This window comes from Ambystoma mexicanum, chromosome 13 (genome assembly GCF_040938575.1).
Source record: "Ambystoma mexicanum isolate Mex_15411 chromosome 13, UKY_AmexF1_1, whole genome shotgun sequence".
NCBI classification, from domain to species: Eukaryota; Metazoa; Chordata; class Amphibia; order Caudata; family Ambystomatidae; genus Ambystoma; species Ambystoma mexicanum.
In genome coordinates, this window is record NC_090938.1 from 422,926,264 (window position 1) to 422,937,419 (window position 11,156).

General features: G+C 45.2%; 1 long non-coding RNA gene across 2 annotated transcripts in view; it reads right to left on the reverse strand.

Moving 5' to 3' along the window:
• LOC138520614 (uncharacterized) overlaps positions 1-9,993 on the reverse strand; it is a 50,718-nt gene extending 40,725 nt beyond the window's left edge. Inside the window, exons 1-4 of one of the 2 annotated variants that reach the window (XR_011282813.1) lie at positions 9,915-9,993; positions 9,378-9,489; positions 9,147-9,262; positions 8,707-8,968 (exon numbers count right to left, since the gene is read on the reverse strand). This is a non-coding gene — a long non-coding RNA (uncharacterized lncRNA). Of the gene's footprint in view, positions 1-8,706; positions 8,969-9,146; positions 9,263-9,377; positions 9,490-9,914 lie in introns of those variants that run through there. The other variant, XR_011282814.1, reaches the window with a different exon arrangement.
• Positions 9,994-11,156: the final 1,163 nt, after the last annotated feature.

The window sequence follows — 11,156 nt, forward strand, 5'->3', positions numbered from 1 at the left end:
GAAAAGTGTAGAGAGGATTCAATAACACTCCTGACATTACTGGCCAACAAGGGGTACAAGGTGGATAAGGGTAAGTTACAATACTGCCTAACAGAGGTCCTATACTTGGGACAGCTAATATCAAAGGATGGAAAACGGATCATACCAGACAGAGCAGAGGCAATTAGAGCCGTTGGAGAGCCCAAAACAGTAAAGGAGATGCAAAAATTCCTGGGCATGTGCAACTACTGCCGAGCTTGGATATTAGACTACGCAGCATATACAAGGCCCTTGTTACAGGCACTTAAAGAAGCACAACAGGAAAACAGACACATAGAATGGACAGGAGAAATGAACACATCATTTAACTCACTGAAGGAGCTAATATCAAGCGCTCCAGTTCTGGCAAACCCAGATTATGGACGCGAATTCTTCTTATTTTCACACTGCAAGGGAACACTGATGACCGCAGTGCTGACACAAAAGACATCGTTGGGTCACAAGCCACTGGTTTACTATAGCGGCACTCTGGACGCAGTAATGCAAGGACATTTCGCGTGCGAGCAATCTCTCGCGGCTGCCGCGTTCGCCATTGAAAAAAGTGCCACAATAGTAATGGGCTGTCCAGTAACACTGTTTGTGGAACACTCACTATTTGCAATATTAGAGCGATCAAAAAGCACACTAACAACACAACGCGCCACAGCATATGAGATAATATTGTCCAGTGCAAACATCCATATAGTAAGATGTAAAACTGTAAACCCAGCCACATTCATCACGGAGGCGTGCACAATAGAAGACATGCAGAACCACAACTGTGCAACATACACCGGTGACGAGGGTCAGGATCAGGTGGTTTTTGAGAATGCCCTGAACGAGGGAGAGGTGTACTTCGTGGACGGGTCGGCCTCAATTGACATGGAGACAGGAGAGAAACATGTGGGTATGGCAGTGGTACGATTAGAGGAAGGTGAATATGAGACACTAGTGCAATACCGCCTCCCATCACACTATTCAGCCCAGGCAGCAGAACTAATAGCACTAATAGAAGCATTGCATGCAGCTAAGGGGTGCGCAGTAACAATATACACAGACTCAGCATACATGACGACCACAGTACACGGAGGGCTGGCACGGTGGGGGCGGAGAGGGTTTCGACGAGCAGATGGAACACCTGTCCAACACGCAGAATTGTTAAAAGAATTGATTGAGGCACTGCAAGACCCCACGGCAGTGGCAATTGTGAAATGCCAAGCCCATACTACAAACACAGATCTTGTATCTTTGGGAAACGCGGCAGCAGACGCCGCCGCCAAAGAAGCTTCATACTTTCAGAAAGGTGAGGTAGGGGAGTACATGTTGCACCACACAGTAAGCCAAGAGGTCCCCACAGGATATAACATGATGCTCACACAAGAAATACTAGAGCTGCAAGAGGGAGCTAGTGCAGAAGAAAAATTGCTATGGACTAAGAGAGGATGCAGCAAATCACCAACAGACTTATTGTGGCGACAAGAGAGTTCAGGAAAAGCAGTGATGCCAGTTACGTTGTTAGAAATAGCCTTTCAACAACTACACTTCCCTGCACATAATGCTAAGCAACACATAGTGGCAGAGATACAAGAGGATTGGTTTGCACCTTGCCTCCAGGAACACATCACTAGGCTGGCATTGGAATGCACGACATGTCAAATTTACAACTCAGGAATGACATTACGCACACTGAGAGGTACAATACCAAAACCCAATGGCCCATTTAGAGAGCTCCACATCGATTATGTAGATATGGGAGAAAGGTGCAATGGGGCTCGTTACATGATTGTGGTCGTATGTCCCTTCTCAAGGTGGGTGGAAGCGGGCCCCTGTGCACGTCCTGACGCGAAAAGCGCCGCAAAGTTCTTAGTGAGGGAAGTATTCCCGCGCTGGGGAATTTGCGACGTGATTCGCTCAGACAACGGCACTCATTTCGTTAATGAACTGTTCAAGGAAGTGACTACATTATTGGGAATAAAACACAAATTATGTTCAATTTATCATCCTCAAAGTAATGGCGTAGTGGAAAAGATGAACGGCCTGCTGAAAGGCAGGTTGTCAAACTATGTTTTTCCCTAAAAAAGACCTGGATGTACTGCCTACCTCTGGCCCTGTTCGAATTGCGCAATCAGCCAAGCAAAGACCATCATTTATCCCCACACGAGATCGTCACGGGAAGGAGAATGCACACAACACATTCGCCTCTCCGTGAACGTTCTGACGCACACAGAAGCGCTGCGGTATTAGGTGAGGAGTTTACCGACTACTTGAAAAAATTAGCACAAGCAGCGCGCGTAATTGCAAAACAACTTGCCCCGCCCTTCAGAAGAGAGGAAGGAAATGCAACAGAAGTAGTAACACAGCCGGACAAACAGTCACAGCTGATGCCAGGCGACTACATATATGTCAGAAGGTGGAATGCACCACGTTTCCATGGCCCTTATGAGGTAGTGTTTTGCACGCCCACGGCGGTAAAGGTGAAGGGCCTGAGATATTGGGTGCATTTGACAGATGTACGCAGGGCGTATAGCGCCGTGGAAGGTGAGGTACAGGACGAGGCACAGGCAACAGCGGACAATGGAGTTGTGCAGAATGAATGATGGGAATTTTGTGTGCATTAAGTGATGAACATTGAACGCGACTGGCGCATGGCAAGTGTACTAAAATAAATATGTATATATATATATACACACTTTTTACAACTTTTGAAGGTTCTTGTGGGTTTTTTAGTTTTGGAGAAGTCTTTTTTTTCTCACTTTCCTTTTTTATATATGAAATAATGTACGGATAGTAATGATTGTAAAATTACCTTGTCTGTGGACACACCCCCTCCCCCACCCACTCCCATACTTTGTCGAAACAACGTCACAACGTTGAAAAATGTTTACATGCTTGTACTTAATGCACTTTTGTGTTTCAAACAGGATTTACCATGGCATCCAATGGGCAGCCTGCAACTAACAGATTTATTAGACTTAGAGAAATGTTAGTAGATAGATTTACATATTCATACGAATGTGGTTTATCAATGTGTGTTATTGTGTTCTTCATATCAATATTTTTCCTGGTGACATATTGGTTCATAGCGTTCATCTCTATCGAGATGAACGAGGGGGGAGGGGGGAGTAACATCACCCTGGCCCCTGGGACGAATTCAACTACAAGTATGAATATTAAAGAAGGTGATTTTTTGGTCTGGGATGGATCACACTTTGTATGGGGTTACTATACTGCAACACCCACTGCTGCCCTGTCACAATCAAGAAATTTCCAAAAAGAAATGGAAAATGACACAATGTCCCTACCTGAAATATATAACAGCCCCACTACCCTTCCCGCCCCGATACAAAACAGTGATTTGTTGTTTATTGAGGAAAATGGAAAAGTAATTACGATGACAGAACACAAGTTCCTATATGAGGAACTGGAAAAGGGGGGTGGGAAGGAGGAAGGGGGGCCTATTTTTTCACCTATCGAAACTAAAAGGTATAGGAGGAGGGAGAAAAGTAGGCGAAGAAGAGAGACAAGTAGGAGGGGGTATGATGAGTATTATGGGTTAGGCTTAGACAAGATGGAAGACCCACGACACCCCCACCAAGCAAATAAATGGTATGCAGATATGAGTGCAACAGCTAAACAGACAACCAATGAAAGCTGTTATGTCTGTTCGCTCATCCCCCATGCATCAGGCACACCCAAAGTGTTGTTGCCAAGAGAATTGCCCATTGTGGATGCCCAATGTCTCCTTCATCTCACACTGTGTAGAATAAAGAACACCTTCCAAGCACACGATGTCTCTTTCAAAATGATACAGAACGACAAAACGTGCTATCCAAAAGCGTCTGGAGTGGTCTGTCTTAAAGAACCCTTTTTTGCAATACAAGGGACACTGTTTTCCGAAAACAGATGGAAAGATGAAGAAGTACTGTGCAAAGCGGAAGTACTGAGAGGTGTCCAACCAGACAAGCTGCGGTGGATGGAAAAAACGTGCACACCAATATGGAAAGAACACATCTCTAAACTAACATGGGTAACAGCGATGGAGAAACCCTTCAAGCTACAAAGTGAAATAAAAAACGAACTATGTTTCAAGGGAGAAGGAAAAGTAGCAATGGGAACGAATAAAAACTGTAACAAAACTCTCACCATCCCAGACATGAAAAAAGGAACAGCAGCGCTAATGGACACATACTGGGTATGCGGGAATCAGGCTTACTTGCACCTTCCCCAGGCATGGAGTGGCAGCTGCTCAATGGCCACTTTGCACTCGGCCCTAATGGTGATTCCAGAAAGTCACGTCGACGAAAATAAAAGGACGCAAGGAAACGTGAACCAAGGTGCAACTTCTCCCACTGCAAAAGCGCACCTCTATGTCCTGTCCTCCGGAGGGAAGGAAGAGGAGCTATCACGGAACAAGCGAGCATCAAACTACATATCACAAGCATCATCCGATTTATTGGCACAGATCCCAGACAGGTATCGCCTGTTCAGCTCCGTGGAAACATTTTTTGCCTCACTAGTTTCAAGTGTCCAAGCAAGAGCAAATGCAAAATGGCTCCAGATAACACGGTGGGAACTGATTCAGCTGGCCAATGACACTGAAGAAGGGTTCAACATAATAAAGGTGGAACTACGAGCTCTGCGACTGATGACCATGCAGAACAGGTATGTTCTGGACCTGTTAACAGCGATGGACGGAGGTGTTTGCCGAAAAATAGGAAGTGCCTGCTGCACGTTCGTACCTTCTGAAGACGCAGAAAATGGATCCCTGTCCCACGACATTGAAGCAGTACATAACCTGGGAGAGAAGATGAAGATGGAAGGTGGGGCTAAAGATAGCTCATGGTTCGACAATATCTTCTCCTGGGTTCCCTCATGGCTTGGAATGGCAATGAAGTTCGTGATACCAGTTGTGGTGTTCCTCCTCGTGGTGTTCTGCCTGTGCCAGGTGGGCCTCCGATGTTGTGCTAACGCAGTACCTAACGGTGCAATGATGATGGTGACAATGGGCAACTCTGGTGGTACAATTAGGGCGACACAAGAAGTACATGTACAGACAGGAACAGATAACACTCCCAGGTACCAGTTAGTGCCTATGTACCGTGATAAGTACATAGTAGACAAACTATGGCACACCACTATCAAAGAACCCCGAGATGTGGAACTGGAATGGTATGAGGAGGTCTGGGTAGACTTGGAAGAAACTGGTGACTGTATATATTTAACATGTACACCAGACGAGTATGCTAGAAGAGGTGAGAGCTTGAGGGGGGTATGTAGGGCATGGATGCCTAGAAAAGGAACACCTGCATGGGATGACGCAGTGATAGAGGAACAGGAATGTAGAAGATTGGAAGAGCTAAAGAATTCGTTACTTTAGTAACGAAAGGGGGGAAATGTAGGGGAGGACTGGCCGCGAGGCCCTCCTCACCTGCAGCCTTCTCCCCAGGTGAGGACCATGACTCGGTGGGCGTCCCCTCATGCCACCCGGGCCCAGGTGGAGGAGGGCTCACCCGCCGACGACATTGCCCACACGTATCCGTTCCCTGCATATACCAAAATTCAGTTAGGCCTAGAAGCCATCTTGTCTAGCAAAGATGGCGTGAGTTCAGCGCACTGTAGCGCGGCCCCCACCTTTGGAGGGCCTTTCATGCATCTCTGCCGCCGCAGCACCATGGCAGCTCCGCTGCGAGCGCGTTCCCATGAGAAAGTTGGGTACGAGCTAACACCAGATATTAACACTGTAACAGTCTGTTATCCACAATGTAATACTGCACCCCGTGTGACCTGGTCCGCGAGGCCAGGGCGACGCAGAAATGAATTCAAGTAGTGGTATTAATGAACTACTCTTCTTAAACAGAATCTGCAAACTATGAATTAGCCATAAAAGAGAAATGTTTATATGACTTCACATTGTGACTGTACTAATGCTGCTAGATCACAGAGAAAGTGTCTTTAAGTCATATGTAGACACATGAACCCCTATATGTCTTCTTAAGTCACCCATAGTGGCAACCGTCACTCTCTGTGGTCCATAATATAGTTCTACCTCATGTACCGTCGAATGTATATAAATACTTAAACACTGTAGTAGATATAATACCATGTAGTGAAAAGGTACTCGGACCTAATGTATTAAAGAAATGTGTAACGAAATTTAAATATAGATGTGTGTTTAAATAAGATCAAAATAAGGCAAAACATTATAAAAGTTCTGCATTCAAAAGTCAGCAACGCACGAGGAAAAAACCTTTGTGAATATATGCAAGGCCACTCTCCCTCCCACCCTACGAAGCCTGCCAGATGAAGAAGCTAAGGCATGTGCCGCGCTCCCTCACCTCCCCCAACCAAGCTGGAGCCGCTTCAGAGAGTCAGAGGCCCCGGTACCGCACCCAAGGCCACAGCCCGCCACCTGTGTTATTTACAGCACGGTAATAAACCCACGTTTGAATCCACAGATCTACCAGCACCCTCTCGTAAATCCCACAACCCCCCTAGACCACCCCAAGAATCATGACCCCGTGCACAGACGACCCCCAACGCTGGGACAAGACACAGAGACCCATTTATATAATAACTTCTAACGCAGCAGACAGACATGTATCATTCGGCTCAGGCCCCAGAGCCCAGCCCCTCGACCTAAAATACCGGTCAATAGGACACAGGTAAATCTCACCCCAACCGACAACCACCAGACCTCTCACGAGGTGCATTCCTCATGTGTCGCACTTATTTTATAAGATAAACTGCTGAGCGATTTATTGATGAACTTAAATGTCGTTTCTTGAATAACTGCAGTGTGCATGGCCTAGGGCAAACGAGTCAGGAAAGGTATTCATCTTTGTCACAGGCTGCCCCAGCATACCAACACCGCTCGGATGACCTCAAGCTGGCCTGCCAGGCTCAACCCAACCCACGAGGCCGACCAGTGACGTCCTCACGCCAAGACCAACCACGCTGCAGCAACACCTATAGTTAGTCGACGCCACCCAATCCCAATTAACTTTGTGCCCCCTATAGTGTGTAGGTTCTGATGACGTTTTTGTATTAGAAATACGCCTGTCTTTGCTATTGTCAGACAGAGCGCTCTCGGAGGTTGCAGAGTTCTTTGCATGCCCTATTCTTTGGATAAACTCCTACTTACGCTCACCCGCACTCTGTCTTGGCCTTATTCCCATTACGGGAGAGTCCCTTATTGTCTCTCATTGCGGGGAGGATCGTGCTGAAATTGGGGGCGCTTCCTTTCACTATCTTCCATTGACATCAGAAGCATCAATGCGTCCACATCTGTAGATATAGGATCCTATATGACTATCTTCCATTGACATCAGAAGCATCAATTTGTCCACATCTGTAGAGTAGGTTCTCCAGTCCACTTTATCACATACATCGGACTCTGTGATATCCATTCTTTCTCTAGCTGGCAAATGGTATTAGAAGCAATTAGACACTTTGATTGCTTTTATTTTTAGTTTTGCGCATTATGGGGGCACTGAAATTGTTACCTATAAGCTGGAACAATAGTCATGAAAAGTGAAGATAGGAGAAAGATGACATGTGAGGATGGGACACACAGGGTCCGATTCATGTTTTTTTTTGCACAGTGCAAACTAACGTTTTACTGCTGAAAAGTGACTTTGCACTGCCAACAAACACCCTGATTCATGGAAGAGTGCAAAATGTATTTTTGCAGTGCAAAGAGACTTTACACAGCAAAAAGACAATTGCTCTGTTCCATGAATCAGCGTGCTTGTTGTCAGTGCAAAGTCTCTTTGCAACGTGCAAAATATTCCATGAATTAGGCTCACAGTCTCTGGTTGTTGTTTGGGTATATAACCACCCTTTCACTGACCCAGGCCATGCCAGTCCCTAAAGCTATATTGCCCACTACCTACCCTTTCCCACCCAAAACACAATCCCCTGGGTTCACTTTGAGCTACCTCTATCAAGCAGTAACATCAGACTTGGTTCTGTTAAGGGCTTGCCAGTGTTATGTGGTTGTTTGTTGCATCCTTGAGATCTGTCAGTCCTTGGGTGATAAAGCTATTTATAAAATTCCCACTGCCCTATAAAACAAGCATAATGTACTCATATGAAATTTAAAGCAAGCTTTTCAGATAATAATCACACTCATATTGTGGCTCATTATAAGTTCCCTGGTCTGCAAAAAATTCCAGCCGGCAATCCCAGACATGGGTTTCTATGGGATTCCATGGAATGGGAACTTACCAGCATCTCTGGGATATCGGGCGGCGGAAATGGTAAGGCAGTTTTGACTGTAACCTGTCAGAATTACCAGTGGGATACCAGCAAAATAGTATTGAGGGACTTTGATTGCTGTGTGTCTCTGGTCTATTAGTGAAATTCCAGTGGCTAAGTGGCACTCTGCATGTGTGGCTTTTTAGCTGGAATGGCCTGTTCTACTATGACCTTGCGAGTGGAAGGTTTTCTTCTTGCGTTTTTTCAAACCCCATATCATAGATGGCGAGTGTTATTTCAATATGTATAAATAAGGAGTCAGATGATTTCTTTCTATGCAAACACCTCGTCGCCCAGAACCAGCAAGCCGCTGATGACCCGGCACTCCAAGTCCTGACAAAAATGTACTGTGTGCAGCAATTACAAAAAAAAACTTTTCATCAAATATATTTATTCAAAATAAATTCAAATATCTAAAAAATATAATGGACCCTGGCATAGCACAGTGAGAGCAACAACACTAAAACTGAATCTAAAACAGCACAACCAAAAATGTGCAGGACACAAAAGATATCACATCAAAACATACAACATTATAAATGTGTCATAAAAACATCAATCCCGACATGTTTCTGTTCATCCAGCCCAATGTAGGGAGAACATTCTTCAGGTGACCATTTATAAAATGTATAGATTTCTTCAACACCGTGTTGAGAGGGTCTTTTCTAACACCAATAATGGAGGGCCTATGTGCCTGAAAATCAAAGCAAAAGGCAGATGCTGAGCAACGCTGGGGCAAGGTTCACAACACGCTAATCAAAATCTGTAGATCAATCGCACTGAAAATCAATATCAATATTACAAAACACTGAGGAAGGCCCACCCGTTGGCAGACCTCTGATGGTTCCAAAACATGAAACTGCAGAAATTACCTTCAATGGTATTTATTTGGCAGGTGTCTTCTAATCACTAATCGCCTTGTATACCGCAAATGGGACACATATAATTTCTAGGAGGCATCTCAATACACCTGAGTATTCTAGAGGTCCTGTAGTAACAGACAATAAGCAGAGACAACATGCTCTGTATCAGTACCATAAATCACCATACAGCAATCGTTGAGCGGTCTACAACATTACATTTGATCACACCAATATAATTACCTCCACTGGGATAATAAGTATCACCTAGGTTTCTCCAGTCACAGAAGGAATATGTGGGCGACCAATAATGAAATTCTCAATATCTCAAAGTCCGGATAGCCCACACCTGCATCTGGGAATAAAGACAAATGTGCAGGATGATAAATGCACCATCTGCTCTAAAACCATGCTGATACCACTCCCAGGTCATAGGCTCTTACGTGTTATTCACTTGTAACACATCTAGCCTAAAACACAAGGGTCACTCTAGGTGGCGAAACCGAATCGCCTGTGGCTATTAGCAGGTGAACACACATGCATCAAGTCATAGACACTCATCCTGACACCTCACAGCACCAAAAGTGTAGCCGGACGTAGTGAAACCGTATCACCCGTGACTCTTCGATTTTAACATTTTCAAAGCTCATAACACACTGATACGACTCAACCCTCTCCTCGTGTTTGCATGCCATGCGGTTCTCTAAAGTTGCACAGGGACACCGTAAAGTGACTGACATTAAGTGCTCATCATCGGGATAATGTAAACTGCATGCTCACCTGTATGCTAAAAGATTCAACTTCCTAAGCGAGATGACCACACTGCCCGGAACGGAGCACTGACATCAACAGGCACCGCGCGCCAGATTCAAAAGTAAGCGTGGGGTCGCCAACATAGAAAATGACCCCAAAGCACATCAGCACTAAGAAAATAGACAAGGTGACTGACGGCAACCGTAATGCAGGGCGCCATATTGTAAAAGGACAATCTGTATCCATCCCGCCTTGTACCAGATACCACGGAAAAGTTCAAACCTCGTGGAAAAGGGGAAAACACGAGGAGAGGCTTAAGTCGTATTGGCGTGTTATGAGTTTTGAAAATTTTAAAATCTAAGAGTCACGGGTTGCTACTTATGAAAACACCATAAAGTTTAGAGAAATCTAGGCAGGGCTGGACTGGGAACCAAAAGTGGCCCAGGAATTTTTTTTCAAAGTGGCCCCATATTTTGCTGAAGGAGTGAACACAGCGCGTGAGCCCAACTGTTCTATGGGGGGATTGAAAATCTCGAATACAATTGGTCAAAATTAGTGCATTTCAAGCATGTTTTTCAAATATATGGATTAAAAAGTCATGTACGTTCATGATCTTGCAAAATATATCTTCAATGATAGAGGACAAACCACAAGTGCAATATCAGTCTGAATACAAATAAGAAACATATATAACAAAGCATGGATTGCAACACATGTTTTTATTAAGTAACAAAAAAGTGGCACCAAACCATGCAATACATTATGTTTTTTTTTTACTTTGTAACAACACTGGGACCCATGGCCCACATGTATTGTTGCCAATGTATAGCTGAGTAAATTAACTACATTCCGAGCCGCCAGAAAGGGATTTACAACTTCACCAGATAAAAACATTGGGACCCCATGTCAGCACCGTTGCATTGCATCTATAGGGCTCCCTTTATCCGCACTCCACCAATCCCATTCTCAGAGTGCATCATTACAAGTCTGGTAGGGCCTCATTACGAGGTGGGCGGTAAGAGGTTAACAGCGCTGGTAAAGGTCCTGGTGCCGTTAACCCCATACTGCCCTATTACGAGGGCCACTCGCGGGACCCGCTTTGGACGTTTGGTTTTACCAGACATCCTTAGCGGGTCCAGCGAGTGGACCAGCATGCTAACAACGGGCCCGTCATTAACGGGCCCGTTGTTAGCATGTTCCCCATTCCAATTGAGCCCTATGGGGGCTCAAATGGGAATGGGAGGGTCCGGGTTCCCTGAATGGAGAAAT